Raw genomic sequence first — 13,560 nt, 5'->3', positions numbered from 1 at the left:
GGAAACCTAGAACACAAGCAAACAGAAAGTATTAAGTAATTGAAGAATTGAAAGAAATCTTGAAAAGCAAAGGAACAAAATTACATGGCTTTTGATATTAGACTATTAAAAAGATGAAAGCATGTTATTCTCCAGCCTCAAAAAGATACAAACAGTAGGAAAAACATGTATGCAGTGACTAAATAAAAAAATAATAAATTTTGATAGAAAGCATAAAAGTAATACCTGACTCCCAAATTCTACATATGAGGGTAGATTGGGACCTGAACTTACTTTTTCTGATGGGAAGAAAAAAAGAATTAGGCTAATATATTTAAGAAATATTTTGGTTGGAGACTAATCTTAAATTCTTGGCTCTGCCACTTACTCTGCAATGTTATATGTAGTCTTTCTGAGCTGAAGCCTTCTTACATTGAAAATGCCAATTTTATTGTGCACCTCCCAGAGTCCTTGTGGGACAATGTACCGAAGTGTGTGGACCACTTGGGCATGTAAGTCCTCAGTAGAAAATGACAACTGTTAACTGCCACTAGAATCTTATCTCTGCCTCCAAATGTCACTGCCAGCCGTATCACACACATACTCTCACAGAAATGTGTCATCTACTGGCCTTGGGGTATGGAGCTTCTGCTTGCACAGCAATTGTTAAAGAGATTTGTTTCAGGCACTGTAGTGAACTACATATGCATGTAGTGGTCAGCTAGAATACTAGTTTTAAAAGCTCTGCCATAGACTTTTAAAAAAAGTTTAGGTTCACAGCAAAACTGAGCAGAAAGTGAAGGGTCCCCATGTACCTCCCACATACACAGGCTGCCCCCCTGTAAACATCCTTCTCCAGAGAGGGTGGTTTGTTACCAACAGGGACTTACCATGACACATCATCACCCAAGTCCACAGTTTACATGAGGGCTCACTTTGGGTATGCGCTTATTTCCATGGGTTTGAGAAAATGTGTAATGACATGTATCCATCATTATGGTATCATGCAAAAGAGTTTTACTGCTCTAAAAATCCTCTATACTCTGCCTCTTCATTCTTCCCTAGCAACAAAGGTAGAGAATTCCCCAGAAGTCAGAAATAACATGAAAACATGAATGTAAGGGTGAGTAGATCTAGAGATCTAATGATGACTATAGTTAATACTATATTGAATACTGAAAATTTACTGAGAGTAGATTTCAGGTGCTCTCATCACATACACACACAAGGAGTGACACACAAAAAATGGAATTATCTTCTGAAGGGCAGGCCCCTTGTAGTACAGGCTTCCCTTGCTAGGAGCCCATCTGTGTCAGTGTGCCAGCTGGCATTGTGAGAGGCTACATTTAGCTTCAGTGAATTTTTTCGTGAAGACTCTTTCAGAATGTTGGCCTGTTTTATGGTGGCTGACTCATGAGCTCACCTGCCCACACTACTCTGAGTGTTCAGCAGTTCTTGAGCCAAAATGGCCTGACTCCCATGCCCTACCCTGCTATTCACCTGGTCTCACCCTGATTGACTTTTTTTTTCTTTCCTGGGATGCAAGAAGTCCTCAAAGGGAAACTTTGTGCAGATATGGAAAAGGTGAAACAAAAAATGGTGAAAAGGATTGATGAGCTCAACAACTGTTTTGAGCAGTGGAAAAAATGTCTCAATAGGTGTACTACAGCAAAAGGAGGTGAAGGTGACTGAAGTTAAACATGTAAGAATAAATTCACAATTTTCTATAAATAAATTTGGTTTTTTGGGGGCCCCCCTTGTCCACCAAATAACAAGATATGTCAATTAACTTTTCTGTAGTAATCATTTCACTACATCTATGTATATCAAATCATCAAGTTCTATATCTTTAGCAGACTTTTTATTAAAAATAAATGTTAAAAAATTATACAAGTATACCACAAATACAGGGTAGGGCAAAAATACATTTATGGTTGTGAGTATGCAAAACACAGAGTTTATTCTTATATCATAACTTATTAGTTATTGTGTTGTTTTCCACAGAAATGACTGTGAACCTCCTGTGCCTCCCACCCCAGGTGGGCGTGGTGAGCGGTGGTTTACGAGCGATCTCTCCAGGGGCAGTGGGACTGGGCCTGCTACTACCTGGCAGAGGCAGTCCAAAACCTTCCTGAGTTGGATAGTTTAAATTCCCCTCTAAAAATCCACATTATCGTATATTTATATAAAGAAAATAAACTAAAACAATAACAAAATTACCAAACATATTGGTGGGGAGAAGCCACTGGAGTGAGAACCAATAGAAAAAACAAAGTAGAAAATCAGTCCTTTGAATCATGAATGTAGTACACTCACCAGCTACAGAATAAAACATACAGATCTTTAACTTGATGAAATATATAATGTTAATGTATTTCCATACATAAAGATGTATTAAATATATACTGAAGCTAGTAAAATGTAAGACAATAGTAAAATTAGGAATCTTTGAAAAAACTGGTTAGCAATTCTAGAAATTAAATATTAATGAAATCATAAAATGATTTATAATTAATATTGGAAACTCAATAGATGGATTAAACATAAAAGTAGATTAACTGAAGAAAAAAATCAGTGGACCTGGTCTACTGTTAGTATGCATTATCTATACAATTAGCTAGTAATCTCCCAAGGCAGTACACTCTATTTTAAACTGTTATGTAATGTTATAAGCCTGAGCTTTCCTCAGGACTCATATGACCTGAAGTATTAGCATTTATTTGTGGAGACTTAAGAAATTTTTTCTGTTTTCCAACTCTATAACTCAAAGGAATGTATTCGAGGGCATTCTTGATCCTTATGAACATGAAAAATAAGCACTCAGCTATGGTCTCAAACAACTCTAAACTCACTGGCAATATAGTAAAAAAGGGACAAGTTTAATACTTCAAAGGTTTCTGATGTGTCACTAGCTAGCTGTTGCATCCTGGGGAAATTCTTAACTTTTGTGAATCTCAGTTTCCTCATTTGAAAAAAATTGTGTTTTTTATTATGAAAGAAACTTATTTTCATTTCTAAATTTATCTCTAAATGTAGATAGAATAAGTATTCAAAGACAAATCCTTAATTAAACAAGATGATAAGGAGCTCTAGTAAGTTTCTATGCCTGAAGAATTGATATCTAATATTCTTCCTATTTTGAGGTAACTGCTTCATAGGAAAATAAAATAAAATGCTATTTGTTGAGCAACCAGAATACTCTTTCAGGACTTTATATATCTCATTGAATCTTCAAATGTCCTTGTAAGAAAAATGTAATTATCCCCATATTTTTGAAAAGTGCAGCTGAAGTTTGAGTTTATTAAGAAGAGTATGAATTTGAACCTACATCTGGCTGATTCCAAAGCACACAATGTTTCCACTTCATTGAAGCCATATTTTCCCACACAGTTTCCCTTAATGTCATATTTCTGAATATGGAAATAAATGACATTTTAAAAATGTCCTCAATATACCAGCTGTAATAAATAACACAGAATTTCTTTTTCTCTTGTGAATAACTTTTGGAAAAATAAGGGATAATTTTGAAATAAAATTTTCCATATTTGGTCTCAGAGGAGTAAGTAAATTTCTACTAAACCTATTTAGTTGTTAAATTATGTGAATGAATCAGTACAGTAAACTTTGTAGTCATCAGAAATTATGTATGAATTCTTCAAAAACCATAGTACTCTCAAACTCTGTACTTTTCCTCTGGTAAATATAATACTTTCTGAAGAATGGCTTTCTTTCACACATTTGGATAATAAAGATATTTGTGACTATTTAGAGCATATTTATCTATGCTCACTGAAAGACAAATAATTTTTAGCTACACGTGTTTCTATACTACAATAAAGTTATAAAACAATATTTTTATGTAAAGGTAGAATTTTTTGCTTTTTTCTTTTCTTTTTTAAACTTAAATATAAATGGTTTGGCTTAGTTTATTAGTTTATTTTTCAAATTAGAAAACAATTTCATAAGTAGATTTTTTTTTACAAATTGAACACTCAAAAATATCAACGCTAGATGGAATATAATATTTTGGTTATGTTAACTATATCTACAAGGTCACTTTAGTCTGAATTCTAATAAAAGGAAAGGAAAGGTAGGTCATTGGTTCCACATTCAAAAATTGATCTAGGGGTAGTATAGTGAGACAATTCTCTTGCATTTCTGAACATCCTAGAAGGGTGGCACTAACTACCCTTTTGTTCCAGACACTTTAAAAAATGTTTATATACCAAACAGCCTAAGAGGACAGAGCTGGTATCTCCTCTGAAGCAGAGGACAGGTTTGCTTGCAGTCCAATATAATAAGGAAAATGTTTTTGCATCAGTACAGAAGACAGATTAATTTGCAACACACTATAAAATATTTGAGGTCCCTAAGTTTGGATCAAAAACCTAACATGAGTCTCAGGCTGGTGCGGCTCAGTGGATTGAGGGCTGGACCCCGAAGCAAAGAGTCTGCAGTTTGCTTCCCAGTCAGCGCACATGCCTGTGTTGCAGGCCAGGTCCCCAGTAGGGGTCGCACGAAAGGCAACCAAACAGTGATGTGTGCCTCTCTCTTTCTTTCCCCTTCCCTTCCCCTCGGTCTACAAATAAATAAATAAAATAAAATAAAGTAAAAATAAAAAACCTATCGTGAGATCAGCATCTACCTGAACAACTTCACTGAAACTCTGGAAATTTAGAAGCAAAGAAAACCAATACAAATATGCTAATGTTCACGCTACTTTTTGTGCTATGAATAATAAAGCCCTTTTTTCCTGACCTAAAATTTATAAGGGATGTCAGGCAAACTTTCTTCTACCTTAAAGTGGAATCACATCTCAAACCCACAAATTTCTTGACAGAAAAACATTAATTTCATAGCTTAAGAAAAAAGGAATTACCAGTAAAGGGTATGTGTAACTATATAATGGAATCATCTTGCTTTATGAACTGTTCTTTAAGCTTGTGCATATTTTATATCATATATTAGTTGATTTGTGGAATGCTGTTAGGAATCCTGGGTGTATAATTATTGCTTATAAACTCTATAGTAGTTTTGAGAAACACTAACTTATAATACTTTAGGACTATAATAATGTGTCAGATGTGCCTGGCTGTGGGTATGATCTTAAAACATATTAATGGGAATTAGCACAAGCCAGCCTTATCCCAGGAAACATATCATATCATGTTTTATAGCAGAGGATAGTTATGTGTATTTTATTTATATAATTATTTCAAATTATTTATAATTCATATAATTTCCATAATTAAATATTGTATTTGTTTATAAACCTTGAAATTATAATCATGTAGTATATATAATATTTTGTATACATTGTGTGTATCACAATAGAATAGAAGTAATTAAAAAGGGCTTTCAAGCCCTTGTATCTGCAGCGCATATACAGTCATAAAACTGGAAGGAGTAAGCTTAGCATAGCCCCTGCACAAGGATGACATGCAAATTCATGAATCATTCTGTATGTGGCTTTCCCTTCTAATGTTTATGGGTGACAAAACAGTCTTGATAAATGAGGTGACTTTTCCATTTGAGGTGAGGGCCCTTCAAGCTTAAAATCCCACCCTCAATTTCTCCTTCCAAAAAATGATTTGCTTCCACAAATCAATATTTATGTAAATAGTTTAAAGCTAAAAGTTAACTTTGTTTATAGGAAGATCTATAATGCCTTATCTTGACTTCTTTCTCTACTAGAGAGTGAGTGGATCAGTAATGCTTTAACCTATTTTTTTCAATTAAAAGTGATATATATGAATGGAGGCTCCGATTCATACACATATGAAGTTCTTCTGTGTAAAACAAAATTCTATATTTTTAAAGATAATATGATAAAAAATTAAAATTTGTCATTCACGGAGTATTCACTTAGAAAACTCTTACATCTTCAATAGGCTATGGGGATAATTACTTAAATTATTACCTAAGGAAAACAATAATTTTAGTAACAAGTTTATAACTCTAATATGTTCTCACTCAAAGTGTGAAAGAAAATTATTTTTACTTACATTTATTTATTGCTTTTTATAATGAAAGCAATACTTAATAAGCACTCAGTATTTTATATGATATTATTTCTTTCTAACAGAAGCATATTTGTATTCTAAATTTGACATATAGAAATCATCAGATACAAAAATCTAATAGACATTGAAAAATGCATGTGAGTGTATAGATGCGTGTCATGAGAATTTCTGTTTTATAAAAAGTAGTGAGTATAATAATATTTTTTTAATGTTTAATTGCTTCTCAGCCTTTGGCTAAGATCAAGTATAAATGTTTAATTTTTTCACCAAGCCCCTATATTAATGTATCAATATAATACCACTCGTCAGCTTCTTTGCAAATAAACCTATTAAAGGAAATTAACCAACTCTACGTGGCCTTCAATTAAATATATCAATGAGTAGAATTAAAGATTACTTTTTACCAATAAGTAGAAATTTTTAGATATGTCAGGGATCTGAAGTCTAACATTATAACAAAACAAACAAAGAAAACCCCAAATAAACAAAAGCAGGTGGCAGTAGAATTGATGTGGCCACTAAGTCTGTGTTATTTTAAAAGCCAAGCTGCTTACATCATCAAGCATTATTCTATCAGGTGGGCCCTAGTTTAGATGACCTACTACATTAACACTCCCTGAGGGAGTCTGAGTTGGATAAAGGAATATTTTCCAAGAATAATTAAATTGAAAAAGTGAAACAGGAGAGAATCATATCAATGGAACTTCTGTCAGGGTTATTACTGAGCAATTGCTAAAAATTATTTGAAATAACTTTGAATCAATTAGGACTGTGTACCCTTCTTATCTTTTGGAAATTATTTTTTCTTTATTAAAGACACAGTAAAGCTTTTATATATTATGAAATAAAATACATTAAAAAAATACCTGTCACAGATTTAGAGTTCTGGTAATGAGGACTTCCAGAGGTCGCCCCCAGACTATTGTTTTGTCTAGTTTGGTGGCTGATCCTGGAGTCTCCCCTTCCACCAGGGTCTCCCTGGAACCCTGTCCTTGGTCCAGGGTTTACAGACTTCTGCAGATAGTCTCACCTCGAGGGTCGGTAAGTCTTCCTATGTGGCAACTGAGATGGCATAAAGACTATGCATAAGGGAGTTTTTTTTACTTAAAAAAAAAACACAGTAAAATGGCTACAGCTATTAAATCATTAATATATTTTAGTCATTATATGTAGCCTATTATTATATATTACTATGTGCATTTTAAGAGGAGCAAACTAATGCAGAAAGAAGGTAAATAATGTGTCTAACATTTTCCAGGTAATCAGTGAAAAACCAACTTAACTATGTGCAAGGTAGTTGCTAGGCAGATTGAAAGCTGACTATAAGGTGAAGTCTCTTCTTTAAAAATGAATTAATTTATTCTCTAACTTCTCATAAGTCACATTTCTAAGGCCTCTTCTAGTGAAAAATTAAGTGGTATGCCTGATTCACGGAAAGCAGTAGAAAGCAATTTTAAGCAATAATAGTTCTAAAAACAATATCCTGTTGATACATTAATATTTATTAGATGTGGGTAAATCTATTAATGCCATGGCAGAAAAGAATTAATATTGCTGATTTTTCCTTTTACCTCAGGCTTCAGTAGATCTCAGAACATCACTATCTGACCCTGTCATTTCAAATTTTGGTATTTTTCCATTATAGGTTTTTACATAGTTTTCATTTTAAAATATTACATTAAAATATTTATTTGATTATTGATTTTTTTTGTTACTACCTTAAATTCTGTGCCTAAACGAAATATTTCATTTGTCCCATTTAACTAGTCCTGCTTTACCCTGGTCCCAGCCCTACTTAACAGCAAACATGGAGACACATTATAAATTAATATCTATACAAATTTACCAACCTTTGATTTTCTTTTTTATATTACTTTTTTAACTTAATTTTTATTGCTGTTACAGATGTCCTCATTCCCCTCCGTTCCGCCACCTCCACCCACTCCCTACTTCCCTCCCCTCTGGCCATCACCACACTGTTCTCTGTGTCTATGGGTTATACATATATGTTCTTTGGCTAATTCCTCCCCCCTGAGCTATGCACCTCTCACAGAAGAAATCAAAGACCCACCCTTTATGTAGTATTTGGTATTCTGCTATAAGGACATGAATGAAGAGATACAAATCAGCTGAACAATACAAATGGCAAAACATATGCTTTCAGGTAGAATTGTACATAAGTTGACTAAAAAACATTTATTATAGTTGGTTAATAAGTACACTAACATCCACTTTGTAAAAGGGTATTTTTGTTATTCCATGGACATTTACTTAAATATAGCAGTTCCATAATAGTGAATATTGTGTCTGCAGATTCCATATCTTTTAAAAGATAGAATTTAATAACTTTTATTTTTCCTTCCTTTCATAAAGGACATTCATATACTCTATGTGCTACCGAAGCCCCCAAATAAATGAATTTTGAAAAGTAATTCAAATATCAGGGAATAGCAAGTATTTTTCAATCTACTGCTTTTTTTTTAACTCTTGCAGCCTGAAAATAGAGTAAAATATGTAAAGGAGTGATTAGTGATGCAGTTAGCCTTCCACCCTTCCATATAGCTTTGGCTCTATTCCCAAAATTTCTGTTTTTAAACTTTTGTACCAACACTCCTCTTCTTTATTCATGAAGTCATTTTTCCTTAGTGATCAATTACATCTATCTTTAATATATTTTAAAAGAATAGGGATGTTGCCTGTCACACGCAAATGGCTCTTAGAGAGTTGCTGGTTTCTTGCCAGTGCTGTCAGCATTCCAAGCACACACTGGCTTGGTTTAGGAAGGAGCCATAAACAGCCTATCAACAAGTATTTATACAAATGTTAATGAATTTAAAATTCTGTTAGTGGAACATGTATGCCAAACCCCAATTTTAGTTGTGCTTTATTTGTGACGTATGATGCAATAACTTCTTTTAATAAACACATACAGACCACTTTTACTTTATAATGTAAATCACATTTTTAGTATTTCCAGCATTAAGATACATAGAATCAGCCATTTATCAACGTTACCAAAAATATTTCCATCATAGGAAGCATTTTGCTCAGCACGCAGTCGTGTCCTCCAAAAGCTTTTGGTAAAGAAATGAACTCATCTCCGTCCATGAAACTAAGAGTATTTTATTATTGTATTACTGAGAAAAGCCATTAAAGGAAAAGAAAATAGTCATGGGAAAGTTGCCATATGTATAAAAATATAAATAATTAGCTTTTTTTGTGTGCCCCAAATGACAGTTGAACCTTAATATCCCTCTGTATAAAATATGCTATATTGAAAATTTAGAAAACTGATTTATTTGAAGCATATGGGTTTAATGGACAATTATTTTGCTTTTCATGAAGAGAAGAATATTTCCATTAATTTAAAAAAAGACTCTTTTGGTGTACTTCTTTAAAGCTGAACTGCTTTTCTCTAGGATTGCATACCTTGTGAACATTTTATAAAATAGCCTATATAACAGAATAGTTTTTCTTTTGTTTTTGTTTTTAATTTGATACCTTTAGTTGTCAATTCTTTGAAGCACCATTAAACCACTTATTCAGTAATAACACTCAGCAGATAACAGAAACCCACTGCACAATTCATTTCCCATTTGTCCAAATAACCAGTTTCACGCTGCAATGCTTTCCTAGATGTAAGTTTTTCTATCACCGGAGAAACATTTTAAATAGTCTGTCTTTGTAAAAATTGAAATAACTCTCTAAATAAGAATTTAGACAGGAAGTGAAAGCAAGGCTGGATTACTATAAAAACAAAAACTAACACCATAATTGTAGAACATTGAAATAAAATTATGAAACTATATATGCAAATTATATATATATACACACTATATCAAAATATGTGTTCTATTTTGCTAACTTTTTGAGATAAAAACCAACTAGTTTAAGCATCTCTAAATATTAAAGTCAGGATTATATTTATTAAAAGCAAAATAAATCAGTTCTGTTGAAGTAAATATATACACCAAGATAAATATTTGAAATTGTGGAAACAGAAATAGTGAACAGCTTCAAATTTCTCAGTATTTTATTGTCTTACATGTTACTTTTTTTCAGACTTTTTTTGTTAAAAATAAGTTTACTTAATTTTAAACTAAGGTCAGTGTGCTTTTTTACTTGTTTTTAAAGGTAAAATACTCATTAAAAATGAGAGGTATTAGGTTTGTACCAGCTAAAGAATAACATTTATATTTGTTTTTACATGTAACAATTATTAAAACATACAAAGTCCATATGTAGTAGGTAAATATGTAAAAAAACACATACACACAGTAAACTGCACCATTAAAAATATAAATGTACCTTCTATTGATTATATAAATATCAAAACCTAAATATTTTGATTTAAAAGTAGCTTTTATACAATATCAAAATAGTGGGCATTGTTTGCTTTCCTAATATAATAAATAATAGATGCATTTCTGTCTCAATTAAATAGTAATATCAGTTTTTCTTAGGAAAAATTTAGTATATATATATGGAAAGGTGGGCATTGTCCTGTGCTCAAGTTTTCTAGTTTGATTTCCACTCAAATGCTTTCTACAGCTTAGAAAAATAACACACACAAAAGTAAACAGACAAGGTAAACATCTTAAAATTTTAAGAAATATTTAAAAATTAGTACTCAGATATCCCAAAGCCTAAGTTCTAGAATAATGCTTAAGACATCCTCCATAATGATGATATGACAGGTATTTAAAACATATAATGAACAGCGGGTTTCTTGGTCTTCTGAGTAGGCAATGATGTTCTTTCTTGTTATGACACAGCAACCATGACTAAAATTTGCCAGGAGCATCACTTCAGTGAGGGTTTACCTGAGGCACCATGTGACAGTAAGAGAAGCTATCACTCCATGCAAAATTGCCATGTTATTGCCCATGTGGGAAAAAATGTCCACTAAGTTTCTTGAACCTGGCAGGTGAAAGAGGAGTGGGAGGAAACATTCCCTGCTCAAAGAATAAAAATAAGTCACTGTCCAAGAAAAGTTGCAGCAGGAGAACCCAACAGTTAGGGATATTATAAGTGGAGTCCAGAATCCTAACACACCCAGTGTTTCTATCATCTTCATTTTCCAAATTCTCAGTATAAGCAGCCTCAGATTTGTGGGGCCTAAGTAACTCGACTGACTCCACTGGGTGGGGGGTGGTGAAGGTGGTAGGTTGCAAAGCGAGGCAGTCAGAGCTTGGGAAGTTGGGACATGGTTGTCTTCCCTTCCCAGGGAGATTGATGGAGCGTTTTCTGGCAGAGGACACAGTACGGAAACTTTCCCTGTCCCCCATCACTCCTCCATGCAAGTGATGCTGTCAGACATCAGTTTTTATTCCAGTCCAATTCAGACTTACAGAAGTGAAGTTTCTGTTCTAATAATTAAGTTAATCATGTTTAGGGATATGTCATCCTTCACAATGCACAGGTTTGCATGCATGTGAAAATTCCACATTCTAGCTCTATAACAATTCTCACCACTAGTTATTGTGTACCATACTACTATGTACCATTTAAATAGCTTACATTCTAGTAGGCAAACAGACACATTTAATAGGAAAAGTAAAATGTAATGTTATAGATGTTATCATGGGATCTCCATAGGATCCTTTGGAGGATATCTCTTACCTAGTTTGGGTAAGGAATGCACTGTTAAAAGACTAGGAGCTTACCCCAAACAGTGTAATTTCTCAGCTAAGACCTGAAGATCTGAAGCAAGAATGTCATTGGTAAAATGGATAATCCCCAGCATAAGGTCTATGAGCAAAAGAGATCATTTTGAGTAATTACAATATATCTGGATGGCAGGAACATAACAGATGTGCTTGAAGGTATATGCAAGGCCTGCGTGTTATATAAAAATTTTTGAATATTAACTAAAAGCAATGCAGAGCCAGGAGTTTAATCTATGAAGTAGCATAATTAGATTTGTACTTTCACAAGACCATTTGCCTTATGAAATAATATATGTGGAAACAAGACCAGAACAAAAAAACCAGTGAGAGGTTGTTAAAGTAATTCAGAGGAGATAAGGTAGCCTGAATTAAAACAGGGGCCATAGGAAAACAAGAGGTTTGATAGATTGAAAAGAATTTAGGAGGTAAAATATGCAGTTGGAAAGTGAGGAAGAATGCTGTTTCAGTGTCACACTCTGGTTTCTGAGTTCTACATTGACAATGGTGGCAGCATGGTAGCAATTTGGAAGGGCGGACCAATACACAGGTTCAGCTTTTTTACGCACAGGGTTTAAGTTATCTTGGATATGTAAGTGGAGAAGTTCTGGGTAGAAGTCGATAGAGAAAGTGATTGAAGAAGTTGAATGGATGTCCTCATGCAGGAGAAAGGATAGCCGAAGAATAAGCTGAAGCTAGAATAGGACCCTAAAGAAGAATTCTGAAACTGGAAGGGATGAGGTAGGAAGAGGAGCCCTTGAAGGAGACTAAGATTAAGACAAAAGGTCAGAGAGAAGCGTGGAGAATATAATGAAACAAAACCCAAAGGAAATAAGCTTTTTAAGAAGGAAGGAGTGGACAAGAGTATATAATCTTATAGAGGAGTCAGTAAAGAAGAACTTCAAACAGTTCCAAAATTTTAGCAGTATTAGTGATCTCTGTGTGAACAGTTCCAGTGAAATGAATGGGGAGGAAGCCATATTGCAGTGAACTTAAGCATGAATGCCAGCAAGCCAACAGAGATAGGGCTTTGTTCCTATTTCAGGAAGTTTATCTGATTAGGAAGAAGAGAGAACAGTAGCAAAAACAAAGCCATTTTTAAGAGGTTCTGGGAATACAGAAGAAAATAAAATACTGATATCAAGAAATCCTAAATTACATGGAATGCTTGGGATTCAGGAGCATAGTTGAGAGCCTTAGTCTTAGGACGAGGGGTGCTTCTTCTACTCTGGTAGATGAGAAAGGTCCTTTTCATATATGTCATCACACACAGATTATTCCTGTTCAGAAAGTAAGCCTGAATAAAACAGGGGCAGCAGGCAAGGCAAGGAGGAGCCGGATGATAGTGTGATACCCAGCAGGTGAACTAGACCAATTTCTTATTAGGTGTTGGTACTTAAGGAATAAGGAATCCAGGTTGACTCTGAAATATCTTGTCTGGATGCCTTGGGAATTCAGGGAAAAACAGACTTAATGGGATGATAATGGTAAAAACAAGTTGTAATTTTGAAGTTCAGCTGGATATGACAACACAAATAAGATATAGTTGGCGATACCCAGTCTTCTAGGCTGCCAACCCCATAAGGTAATATACAATTTCTATCTAGTTCACTACCCTCAGAAGCCAGCACAGTGCCGGACATAGAGTAGAGTGTGTGGGTTCTTAGGCACTTGTAGAATGAGGAGCAACACCATATATAGGAGTCTCTAAAGAAGGACCCCTCAAAAGTCTGCTGTTCCAAAGCTCTGGAGAGAAGAGTTTTCAAGACAAAGGAAATGGTCCATGTAGTTGAATCCAGCAAAGAGGTCTATGAAGATGAGGAATAAATGTGTTTGTGGAAGACAATTTAAGGCATCCTTAGTAAAGACAATTTCAGTTTCACAAAGTAATA

General features: G+C 34.0%; 1 protein-coding gene and 1 non-coding gene across 2 annotated transcripts in view; both read left to right on the top strand.

Moving 5' to 3' along the window:
- The window catches only part of LRRIQ1 (leucine rich repeats and IQ motif containing 1), a 216,455-nt gene that overhangs the window by 159,669 nt on the left and 43,226 nt on the right, over nucleotides 1-13,560 (top strand). The gene's annotated exons all lie outside the window — the stretch shown is intronic.
- Nucleotides 5,347-5,448, top strand: LOC128626417 (U6 spliceosomal RNA). Its single transcript, XR_008390367.1, has one exon. It is a non-coding gene; the product is annotated as a U6 spliceosomal RNA (small nuclear RNA).

Source organism: Artibeus jamaicensis, unplaced genomic scaffold, assembly GCF_021234435.1.
Source record: "Artibeus jamaicensis isolate MK-2021 breed Jamaican fruit bat unplaced genomic scaffold, CSHL_Jam_final scaffold_584, whole genome shotgun sequence".
Classification (NCBI taxonomy): Eukaryota; Metazoa; Chordata; class Mammalia; order Chiroptera; family Phyllostomidae; genus Artibeus; species Artibeus jamaicensis.
The sequence above is the reverse complement of the archived record's forward strand: the minus strand, read 5'-3'. Positions and strand labels throughout refer to the sequence as shown.